At 38.1% G+C, this 12,452-nt stretch overlaps 1 protein-coding gene and 1 non-coding gene across 3 annotated transcripts in view; one reads left to right on the top strand and one right to left on the bottom strand.

Moving 5' to 3' along the window:
• Ska3 (spindle and kinetochore associated complex subunit 3) overlaps positions 1–12,452 on the top strand; it is a 35,043-nt gene that overhangs the window by 4,018 nt on the left and 18,573 nt on the right. The gene's annotated exons all lie outside the window — the stretch shown is intronic.
• LOC117284647 lies at positions 9,942–10,043 on the bottom strand. The gene has a single exon (XR_004515745.1). It is a non-coding gene; the product is annotated as a U6 spliceosomal RNA (small nuclear RNA).

Genomic DNA, 12,452 nt, shown 5'->3' with positions numbered 1-12,452 from the left:
CCCCCCACCATTCCTGTGTTGGGACACCAAATCTAAGAGAGGATTTTTCTCTGCTGCTCACCACTCTGCCATCTTACTGGAAGTCCCTGTTCCATACATTCTGCAAACCTTTGGAACGAAGCACAAATGCATTTGCTTATATCCAAGAAAGAACACTTTGTACTAATCCTAATACTGGATTTGTCCATCTGTTTCAGGCAGTTTGAAGGGAACACTTGAAGATGATGATAACTTTGGTAGAACCCAATTATCGACTGCACAGAATGGCTAACTCAGGAGGAACATTATAGCTACAGGAGAGCTGTAATTCCAGCTCTCGGAAGGCTAGCCAAGAAGATTGCTATGAGTCCAAGGCCAGCCTGCACTAATAAGGCAGACCCACTCTCAAGAAAAAAACAAACAAAAAATGAACAGTATAAAGGGTTTGAATTTCTATTTAGGAATAGAAAATACTAAAGATGATAATAATATAAAGTGGTAAAAATACAAGTAGTTTCTTTTCAATTATATGTTCCTTCCAGACATGATTCTTAGCGATTGTTGAACATTTTAACATGATGTTGGACTTCTACAATAGATTGTACTGAGAGTTTTACTATTTTTTGAAAACTTTACATTTTTATTATAAAACAGGAATTACAAAGAGTTATTGTAATAATGTACTTTTCAGACTTGAAGTTTGTATTATATAAAATTATTTCTTTATACAAAATGCAAGTTAGGGGGATTTGTTTGTAAATTTTGGGTAATTTACAACCAAACAAATTTCCTAGAGCTGGCTGTTTTGTTTTCTGTATTTTACATTTAAAAAATAATTTTACAGTTACATTTTATGATGAAACCTCTTACAGAAATATTAACAAATGCTGAAATCTGCTGCATTTAAAATACTAAGTCAATAAATCATTGACCATTTTAAAAATTCTTGATCCCTTATTAAATAACTATCCTTTTATTAACCCATGTAATGCTACCCTCCATAATTTTTTTATACTGTGGGGGGCAGTAGGGTTTAATGATAAAAAAAAAAATTGATGTTTTGTTTTGTAATACAAAATGCACCAAAAAAGAGTAGTTTTAAGATTTTCATGTGACTTTTTTTGCTTCAGAAGTGCATAAAACTTTTTGGTTTCTAGAGACAAGATCCTTCTCTGTAATGCAGTCTGACTGCCAACTTGGGATCCTCCTGCCTCTCGGCCTCTCAAGTGCTGGGATTACAGAATAGAAGTAAATAAATCTTTATACTGACTTCTTGTGCAGCATATCACCCTGCTGTTTCCTGTCCTTGTCTTTGAAGAAGAAGCTCTCTGCAGTTCCTCTCCGACAGCCTCAATTTGTCTGAAGCCCCATCATCCAAGCCCCACCAAGTGTTGTTAAATGTGTTTATGTACTCTGGATCTGAGGACACATGAGTTCCTCCAGGCCCTCCAGAATCTTTGCAGTGTAGAGTCCTTGTCAACCTTAAGGCTTTTAAAATTTCTCAGAGGATGGTTGTGGGAAGGGCACTTGATGCCCATTTGCTCCATAAAAGGTTGTTGTATACACTATCCCCGGGGGACCACAGTTCAGATGGGCTCAGCACAGACTTGTAACTTACCTTCCTGCTTCCTGTCCTCAGAACTACCATGTCAAGGGTGAGAAGGACTGCTTAATGATCAGTGTGTCAGACCCAGTGGTGACTTCTAGGAGATGGCTGTGTTCCAAGAAGAGAAGCAGAAATACTGTGGACTCTAGTTTGAGGGCAAGGAAAAATTCTCAGTGCCCAAGCACACACACACACTTCACATGGAAGACTCCCCTGGCCTGGATTTTCTTGCATCGGAGACATTATGTATCAAAGACCAAGAAGGATTCAAGATGAAGGGAAGCTTCACTTGTTCCCACTGTCTTCAACTACTGAGCTACATCCCCAGCCTTTTTTTTAACTTTTTGACACAGGGTCTCAACTGGGTTGCCTAGGCTGGGCTGAAGCTTGGCATTCTCCCTGCCACAGCTTAGTGCTGGGATTTCAGGTGTGTACTACTGTGTCTGGCTCCCTACTGCCATATAAGATATCAGTGATGGTTTCTAGCGCAGAACGCCACAGAAATCAGACCATCACACCCTGCTAGACTCTGCTGTCCACCTGGAGCTCTGCCTGCCTCTGCTGTGGTGCTGCTGAATGTTGCCTCTGTCAGGGTTCCTTACACTGCCCCTTGGCTGGAGCCCAGTCACACTTCCTATTTGCTTTTTGTTTAAGCCAGATATATTTTTCTATCCAGCAAGTACAGTGCAAGAACTTCTTTAAATCCTTAGTTAAGCACAGTTTTTTTAAAGTTTTATGGAACAGGGAAGTTGGTAATGCTGATTTAAATTTTAAATTTAGCTGGAGCCCAGTCACACTTCCTATTTGCTTTTTGTTTAAGCCAGATATATTTTTCTATCCAGCAAGTACAGTGCAAGAACTTCTTTAAATCCTTAGTTAAGCACAGTTTTTTTAAAGTTTTATGGAACAGGGAAGTTGGTAATGCTGATTTAAATTTAAACATGTTAAGAATTATTGGAAATTCTTCTAGGTATGGTAAATATATTCAGAAGAGAGGTTAGCAGTCCTTTTAAAAGATACAGCCTGAAGTTTTTACTTTGAATTGATATGATATATGGGGTTGGTTTGTTTGTTTGTTGATACCAGGGATCAAATTTAGGTCCTTGTGCTTGCCAGGCAGGCGGTGGATCCACTGAGCTAAATCCCCAGCTCGATATATGGGGTTTAGTTCAAAATAATCCAGTGAAAATTGGGGAGTAGAAGAGGATACAGAAAATGAGGCCTTCCAGGAGTGGATAATAATTATAGCTGAGTTTTGTATTATTTAATGTAATTATGTATAGTTATCATTTCAGTACCTTTTATATATGATTGAAATTTTTCACAAAAAAGTGTATTTAATTGTGTATTTTGCTATAAACTTACGATCCAAACAGCAGTTTTTCCCCATTAAGTTTATTGGTACATTTAAAGCAAACAATACAGTTAAATTTATCATTAGGATACATGATACATCTTGGTTCTTATTTTTTCCTCATACCCTTGCTCTCCCTTCACCCCCTTTACCCTTCCCTACTTACAAAGACTTTGTTTTCCATTTTTTTGTCAAAGGGCAATTTTTTAACTTATCAGGAAGTCATAGTTTATAATAATTAGTCATTATTTCATTTACTGCAGTTGTTTTCATCACAAGTGATATAAATCTATTTGAGCAAGAAAGTTTATTTAGCAACCAATTAAACTTTTTTGGGGGGGTACCAGGGATCTAACTCAGGACCTTGCTTTTGCAAGGCAGGTATGGTGCCACTGAGCTAAATCCCTGGCCCAGTGACCAATTACCTTTAAACCCAGCTAATCCAAGATTCAGACAAAACCAGTATCCATTTTTCAGGCCTCCCAAACCAAACTGTCTCTTTAATCAGGTTCTAAATCTAACCTGTGGCAGTTTCAGTCAGTCTCTCCATGGCCTCACATTCCTGGGTGTAACATTCTCAAGTCATCAAAGTCTCCCCTGAAAATATAAGTGATCCAACATTCTAAACAGAAATCCTACAGTACCACTGACTGGCCCATCTTACGTCATGGCCCATCCTTGAAGCAGTCCTCGATGCCAGACTCAGGGAACCTGCTCACAAGCTTGGGTCCATGGTACTTGCCTACCCTGCATCAGTCGCTTAGGAATAACATGACTCTTAAGCCTGATCAGCCTCTCCCTCTAAAGGTAAACTAGAGTCATCCCACTGACCCCCCACAATGAGAAGGAGGAAGAAAGATTTCTCAAAGAGGATTAAAGTTACTGCTATACAGATTTAATTCCTATATTTAAAAAATATAATATGACTCAATTCTTTTTAATTTATACATTTGTTTCACCTGAAATATGGATAGCAAAATTTAAGTAATAATTATATAAAGTGTCATGCAAATAAAACTTATAGTTAATACCTGTTTCCTGCTAGCCAGCATCCATTCCCCGCTGTATGTGTTTTCCAAAGAAGCAAAATCCCATAGGAGATATATAGCTATATTTTGAAGAATTAACTCACAAAACTGAAGGCTTCTTATCTCTCTGCAAACTGTAGACCCAGGAAAGATCAGTGTGTAATTCAATCCAAGCCCAATGGCCTGAGAATCAGGGAAGCCAATAGTATGAATCTCAATATGAGATAGGAGAATTTGGGATGAGATGTTATAGCAGGAAAAAGGGGGCGGCTGAATTCTCCCTCTGCTTTTTGTTGAACAGATGGGACATTGCCTGCACCCTGGAGAGGTCAGCCTACTCCATGGAGTCTGCCAGTTCATATGCTGATCTCAACTGGAAGCATTCTCATATCCAAATACAATGTTCATCTGGGAATTTTTGAGCCCAGCCAACTTTGCACTTAAAGCTATCATACCCTGCTTACTAGTAATAGAAATTAAATGAAACATAATGTCTGTTTTTTTTTTTATTAAGATTGTAGCATCGTTTCAGCTAAACTAAAGAGTAAAGTAAAAATGTGTTTTTTATACTTAAGTGAAGTTTCAGTATTAATATCTTTAAATGGTTACTTCTGAAGAATCTAAAACTTATTTCCTGAAATGTTTTATTTTCTCTTTCAGGGCTGATTTCATATACTGAGTATCTTTTCTTGCTTACAATACTCACTAGTATATATTATCCTCACAGATATATTTTTGTTGGTTCTTTCAGAGTTTCCTAGCTGCTTTTTACCTTTATCTAAATGGTACTAAATAGAATATAATAAACTAGGGTAGTATAGTTTTTTTCTAAATGAAGTCCCTCAAAAGAAAAGTGCTTTCCACCATTTAAAAATATGTTAATACTCATTGACTTCTAAATTAGTATTTAGAAAGTGAAGAATTCTTAACATATTTTGTAATTTCACTTGTTTTTAAACCATAAATTAAAAATAGGCATCCAAAATAATAGACACTTCTCAGATGAAGAAGTAAAAACAAAAAATAAATACATGAGAAAAATGTTCGACATCACTAGTCATTGGAGATACACAAATTGAAACAACTCAGATTTCATCTCACTCCAGAAAGAATGACCATCACTAAGAAATCAACCAATAACAAATACTGGTGAGGCTGTGGGGAAACAGGAACCCTTCCTTCTCCATTGTTGATGGGAGTGTTCAACTGGTATAACCATTATGGAATTCAGGTTAAAACTAGAGGTTCCATTTCACCCACCTATTTCATTTCTAGGTATATTCCCAAAAGAGTTAAAGTCATCATTTCACAGTTATTCGTACATACCCATTTCACAGCAGGACACTTTACGATAGTTACATCTTGGAAACAGCCCATATGCTCTATTATTGCTTGTGTTTAGATGTTGCCCCAAAGCCTCATGGAAATGAGGTGGGGCTATTTTGGAGGTAACTGAATCTAGAGTGTGTTATTCATGGTGCAGTGGTAGTGCTAGGCCTAAGAGCACTCAGATTCAGAGTTTGAGTGCTACCCACTCTAAGTGGTCTGCATAAAGATGCTGTTGAGTGCCCCTCCCCCTTGTTGCTTTTGCTGTCTTCTGCCTCCATGAATTCTTGCCGCTCTGCCTTGGAGCCAGCTGGTTATGGACCAAACTCTGTACAAACTGTGCGCTAAATAAACCCTTTCCTCTTTAACTTTGGGTGTCGGGTATTTTTACACAGCAACAAGAGAGAAGTAACAGATGAAAATTTGGTACCAGAGAAGTAAGGTCATTGCTGGGAGATTACCTACCTGGCTTGTGGGAAGGGGAAAAGTTAGGAAAGTTTCAAAGATGCTGGCTGAAGAAATAGAGCTGGAATGCCTTAGGCTGTACTGTATGAGAGATTCTGGTCAGAGGTCAGAAGCCCAGAAAGCTGATAAAGACCAGGCTGTTTCTGCTGGGAAGGACTGCATTGGCTGTTGCACTCCAGACATTTGCTTTATGGCTTGGCAGAAAATTTGTTTCATTTTGCTCATGTCCAGAGACTTTGCCTGAGATTGAGATTAAGGGCAGCAGACTAATTAATCTGGCAGAAGAAATTTTAAGGCAGTAGAATGTTGAGGCAGTGGCATGGCTACTGTTGGGGGCTTTGAGCCAGATTTATGTTGAGAATGAAGAGCAAAGAGCCCAGCAGAATTATTTAAAACATTCTGATTTTGGCCAGAAAGGAAACCAGTAGAGTTGTGCTCTGCAAAGATAGAACAGAGGAGATCTTGATTGCTGAGAAGAAACAGGAAAATAGAAAAGATGGCCTGAGCACATCAAAAGAAGCAGCAGGACTCCACCCTTTGCAGCCTCTAAATTGAAAAAGTGAAAGACTGCTTTGAAAAGAGAGTCTCAGAGCACCCTGTTCCAAAGTGGCAGTGGTCTAGGGAAGCTGTTCTTTGGGATTTGGTTCATAGGCCCTGGATCCCTACAGCCAAGAGAGAAGGAAGTCTGCCTACTGCTCCATCTGGCAGCAGACTTGATGTTATCCACCTGATGCTGGCTTTAGGCACATGCAGAATGCAACAATTGTGGGGTCAAAAAGGCTTCAACCCAGATTTCAGAAAATGGCCTGGGAGGCCAGGCAGTGTGCCCCTGAGAGAGCAATGTGTGAAGTGTGAGTATGAAACTAAAGGTGCACTGGAGACCCCAGAATATTGGAGAAACCAGGAATGTGAATTATCTGAGAAAAACTGCAAAGGAACAGAATCAGCCTAAGAGGGAAATAACGGGAGCTGTAACTGCTGACAGTGCCATATGGGCAGAGCCATCCAGCCCTTTGGAGTCCATGACTTGCCACACACTGCTAGGGATGCTGAAAGTGAAACTGTAGGATTTAATGTTGGCCCTGCTGGATTTTGGTCTTGCTTTGTTCCCATTACTTTGTATCCTTCTGTTTGTAACTTCTGGAATGGAAATGTCTGTTGTGTTCCACTGTATGCTAGAAGTGTTTAACTTTCATTTGTACAGCGTCTTACACCTAAGAGTTTGCCTTAAATCTCAGAGGAGACTTTGGATTTGGATTTTTCAGCAGTGTTGAAACTGTTAGTACTTTGGCAACTTTTAGAGATGGATGGGATGTCTTTTATATGAAGGGGTGTGCGTGAGTCTTGTGGGGTCAGGGATAGAATGTTATGCTTGTGTTTAGATGTCCCCTACAGCCTCATGTACATGAGGTGGGGCTGTTTTGCAGGTGGATGAATCTAGAGTGTGTGATTCATGGTGCAATTCCTGAGTGGTAGGCCTGAGAGCACTAGGATTAAGGGTGTGAGTGCTACCCACCCGCAAATAGCCTGATGAGATAAAAGGAGCAGAAAGACACTGTTAAGGTCTCTTGTTGCTTTTGCTGTTTTCCACTGCCATGCACTATTGCCCCACTGCCATGTGCCCCTCATCCTGTGGCCATCCATTTATGGAATGAAACCTTTTCTCATTGTGGCTATGGCATTAAAACTGGTTTTGTCTTCTGAAATAGTAAATTTGTTCTTGCACACTGAGTACATTCAAAAATTCAAAATTGCATTCAAAATGTCACCTGTCCACCATACCCAATGCTCGAACTGTTCTGCACCAGGCGTTCATGTTAAAATCTTTTTTATTTTAAATATATGATGGAAAAGAAGTGTTTTTAACTTCTATGATTGGTGACTTTAGGGTAACACAAACAGAATTGCATGTCAGTATGTCCTCTCTCGAGGTGCTTTATGACTGCTTCTCACTGATGGAATGATGTCCACATTTTCCTCAGGACCACAAGCACTTGGTGAGGCAACGTGTTACATCAGTACTTGCTTTGCTTTGTAATGGGAGAGTGAAAGTTAATTTAAAGCGATTGTTCATTTAGAGTTAATTCCTATTAACCCATATGGTGTTCTTCTGATTTCCATCCCCTTTCCTATTTTACTACCCAGAAAAAAGCACATTGCTAATCTCATCATGGTCCACTATTATATTATGTCTTTTTATGTAGGGGTCAGTGAGAGTCAAGTTTTTGCCTTGGGTGTTCAGAATTCTATTGGTGAAGAACTATATACCACAGCTTTCACTCTGGGAAGGTTAGCAAAGGTCTCTTGCAGTCGTCATAATCTATGATACTTCAGCAGAAACTGCTTAAAATATTCTCCATAAAAGTAAATGGGTTGTTTCTGCAGTTGTTTTGCATTTCACTGTAAGGATAATGGGCTTTCTGCTTTTCTTAGAGGTTAGCCCTTTAAGGTAGCCTGAGACAACATGTCCTGTGGTTTGAAGGTGAGCTGTGAGGATGAGACTAATTGACCTGCGGCAGTTTACAAAGACAATTTTATCACCTGAGTATGCACCATCTTTTTCTCTGGATAATTATTTATTACATCTTGCTTGATCCCTATATTTTGATGGGTCTCAACATTGGCTCAAGAATGCTGTTAATATTTATTCTGTATTGATAAAAGTGTGTCTTGCCACTACGAGTAAATACCCCGATTAATATTTTCTTCTCTAGCATACATAGCACTATCATTTTTTTTGTGAAATTGGTTATCTGTTTATTTATTAAAATACTGAGTCATATATAAATTTTCAATAAAAGCAGAAACTTTCTTACCTTAAAAAAAAAAAGTAAATGGGTTGCCAGGCGTGACGCGCATGCCAGTAATCCCAGTACTCTGGAGGCTGAGGCAGGAGGATCACTATAAGCTCAAGTCCAGCCTGAACTCTACATAGCAAGACCCTGTCTCTAACAAAACAAAAAGTAAATGGGTTTTACAACCAAGGCAGTAAAATTTCTTTAAATGAGTTTGGTAAAATGCATACCCTCAAGAGTAGACTGGCTAAACATACAAATTTGGTAATAGTTGCAGTGGTCCATGCAGTTGATCCCATCTATTGAGAGGGATGGTGTGGGACGGTTTCCGGTTTGGGCCCAACCTGGCCAATTTAGCAAGACTCTGACTCATAATAAAGGGTGGGGATGTGTTTCAGTGTTATGGAGCCCCTAGTTCAGGCCCCAGTAACACACTTACATACATACAACACACACATGAGACTGGTTATTAGAACCAGGTTTGGTGTTGCACATCTTTAATCCCAGCACTCAGGAGGCTGAAGCAGGAGTATCATCAAGAGTTCAAGGCCAGCCTGAACTACAGTGAAACCCTGTCTCAAACAAACAAACAAAAATAGACCAGTTATTGATACTAATTTATAGCTGATAATTTTCCAATTTTTCTAACCATTATCATTTTTATCACTAAACAAGCACCTGCCTGGTACTGTATACTAAAGACAGTTTTCTCTTAAACTCTAGCAAAAAGAACTGCCATCATCTTGATCACTGTGGAAATATGCACAAAGTATGAGATTTATTATCCTTTTGAATAAGAGCAGTGGAAGTTTGTTTTTTTCTTGGATTTGTTGGTTCCCTTAATGTTCACCTAGTTTTCCATTAGCTTCTCCTGTTTCTTACTTGGTTTCATTTCTGTGATTCTTTTATTTCCAGTGATATTTTATGGTAATTAACTATGATAAGCTTAAGTGATCATGATTTATTTTATAGAGTATTTTAATAATGTATGAGTGATTACCCAATTTTAACATTAAATATGTAATTTGGGCAGAAAATTTAAAGTGAAATTGCATCAAAACAAAGGGACACTGATTACTGTCCATTTTGAAAACTATGAAACAGTATTGGAAATATTCAAACTAGGATGGTAATTTTCTAATTCAGTTATTTGGTTCACGTTAATTTCTTATTGGATGGATGTTTAAGCAATAATTAACTTTGTTTCTACCTTATGGTTGAAATGTTAGACCATGAGAGCTTTTACTCACAACCACTCAACTTTGACAGCAGAATATTCATCTGGGGTGGTGTTTATGCTTAATCTGAGTTTAGAGTTAACATCAGAAAATGCCAAGCATATCCTGTGTAGAAAACATAAGCTTCCTGTCTTATTACCATGGTGACTCAAGTGAAGTAGGAGTGTTTTTGTATATCATCCTTGTGCAGGGGCCGTGTTAATTTTCTCTGTATTGTTCCAATTTTAGTATATGTGCTACCAAAGCGAGCACAGTAGAAGTGCCCCACTACCACCAGGGATCGAACCTCAGGATCGAATTGCACTTGTGAGGCAGGCACAGCGCCACTGAGCTAAACCCCTGGCCAGTCGGACTGTTTTTAATGCCATTCTGAACTGTAACATTGACAGGTAGATATCAGGATCTCAACTTGATACAGACTAGCATTTACCTGGCAGGCATCTCCCCCACCCCCACCCCCACCCCGCCCAGTACACAGATTGAACTCAGGACCATACTCTTTCACAGTGCTTCTGAGCCACATCCCTGGCCCTACCGGCAGATTTTTTTTTTTTTTTAGTTGAGTTTATTCCTGGCAGATTTTAAAAACTAACTGGTTTAATCCATAATAAAACATAGCTTCATTTAGCTTCATTTCAGTATTTACTTTATCTTTTTCCAGTCAACAGTGCTCCAATAAGGAATGATAAATAGTTAAGAATTACTAAAATTCTAAAAAATTATTCTTTGTTAGTTTCTAGGATCTTTAAATATTAGATTTCCTTTATCTTTCTCATCCATGGCAGCCAGAAAACAAAACAAACAAACAAAAAAGCAATCAAAATATTTTTCATGTTAAGTACAGGTTTATATGTTTGCTCTTCTTACCAGGAGTTGCTATACCTCATAGTTTAGAGTGTATTCTTTAGATCAGTAAGTTATACTGACATGTAATTGTACTTTACTGTGCAAGAAAAATTATTCAAGAAGAAAAATAATGTACAGTCTCTGTCTTTGTGTAGGCAATTGCTTATGTTATTCTACTTTTAACATTTGTACTTGAATAAACACATATGTCACAGTGCAAGATGCTGCTAGCTCAAGCAGAAAGTAGTAAAATTATTTTCTTAGAGGGACTGGGGATTTATCTCAGTGGCACTACACCTGTCTCACAAGCAAAATGTCCTGAGTTTGATCTCTGGTACTGCCAAAAGAAAAAAAAAATTTTTTTTCTGGATAAAGAAATCATCTAGAGTACCTGCAGATTGGTAAGAATAGGGCAGACAAATACCACTTTAAAATGCAAGTATTAAATTGATATCTGCTTATCTTTAATTGGCTATTAAATATATAAAAATTAACTTTGTTAGTCATCAAAGAAATGAAAATTAAATCCTAATTAGTAGCACTTGTATACATCCTAGTATAGCAAATGAAAAAGGAGAAAATATCAAATATTTGTAAAGAGGTGGAACAAAGGGAACTTGCTTGTACTGTTGGTGGGAGTGTAAATTTTAACAACTAGGTTGGACAACTAGATCTACTAAAATTGAACATAATTCCAGCACTCAGGAGGCTGAGGCAGGAGGGTGACATAAGTTTGAAGTCAGCCTGGGCTGCATAGTGAGTTTAAAGCCAGTATCCGTTACATATTGAGACGCTGTCTCAAAAAAAAAAAAAAAAAAAAAAAAAAAGAATCTCTGATAACCTATAACCCAGCAGTTTTTCTAGGTCTGGAGTGTACAGAAATGTGAATATATTCCCACTGAAGATATGTTCTAGAAAGTTAAAAGCAAGAGCATAACAGTTGTAAACTAGACACAATCCAAAGTTGATAGGCAATAAAACAGATTTGATCTGCAGTGAATACTACACAGCAATGAGCATGGATAGGTTAAACTTTGAAGGATTATCATAAGAATGTTGAATGAAAGAAGCCAGTCACAAAAGCGTATGTATTGTATGAGTTCATAAATGAAGTTTATGAACAGATAAAACTATTTCATGGTTTTAGAAATCAGAATGTTTATCCTTGGGGAGAAAACTGAGCTATAAGAGGACACTTAAAAGTTCTAGGTTTTTTTTATTTTATTTTATTTTTTGGTTTTTTGAGACAGGATCTCACTGTGTAGTTCAGACTGCCCTGGAACTCATTATGTAGCCCTCGAACTCACAGTGATCCTCCTGCCTCAGCCTCCTGAGTGCTGGGATTACAGGTGTGCACCACCAATCCTGGTTTAAAGTTCTAGCTTTTGATTGGCTTTTATTTTCTTTTTGAGATAAAGTCTCATATTGTCGAGTCTGGTCTCAAATTCCTGGTAATCTTCTGTCCCTCCTTTCCTCTTCCTTTTTCTCATCCCCTCATTTCTAGAGCTGAGGGTTATACAAGTATGTTCACTTTGGATTTTTTCCCTTCTTATTCTGTAGGTTCACTTTGTAAAGTTCATCAAGCTGTGTGTGTGTGTGTGTGTGTGTGTGTGTGTGTGTGTGTGTGCAGGTGACAGCACCACTGAGTTAAATCCCCAGCCCAAAAGGTAAATTTTTTTTTTGTCAAGCTATATTTTGATTTATGTACTTTTCTTTTTCTTTCTTTCTTTCTTTCTTTCTTTCTTTCTTTCTTTCTTTCTTTCTTTCTTTCTTTCCTTTCTCTCTCTCTCTCTCTCTCTCTCTCTCTCTCTCTCT

This window comes from Fukomys damarensis, unplaced genomic scaffold, assembly GCF_012274545.1.
Source record: "Fukomys damarensis isolate Sample0158 unplaced genomic scaffold, DMR_v1.0_HiC HiC_scaffold_38, whole genome shotgun sequence".
NCBI lineage: Eukaryota > Metazoa > Chordata > Mammalia > Rodentia > Bathyergidae > Fukomys > Fukomys damarensis.
Note: the sequence above shows the minus strand (reverse complement) of the source record. Positions and strands in the feature narration are given on the sequence as shown.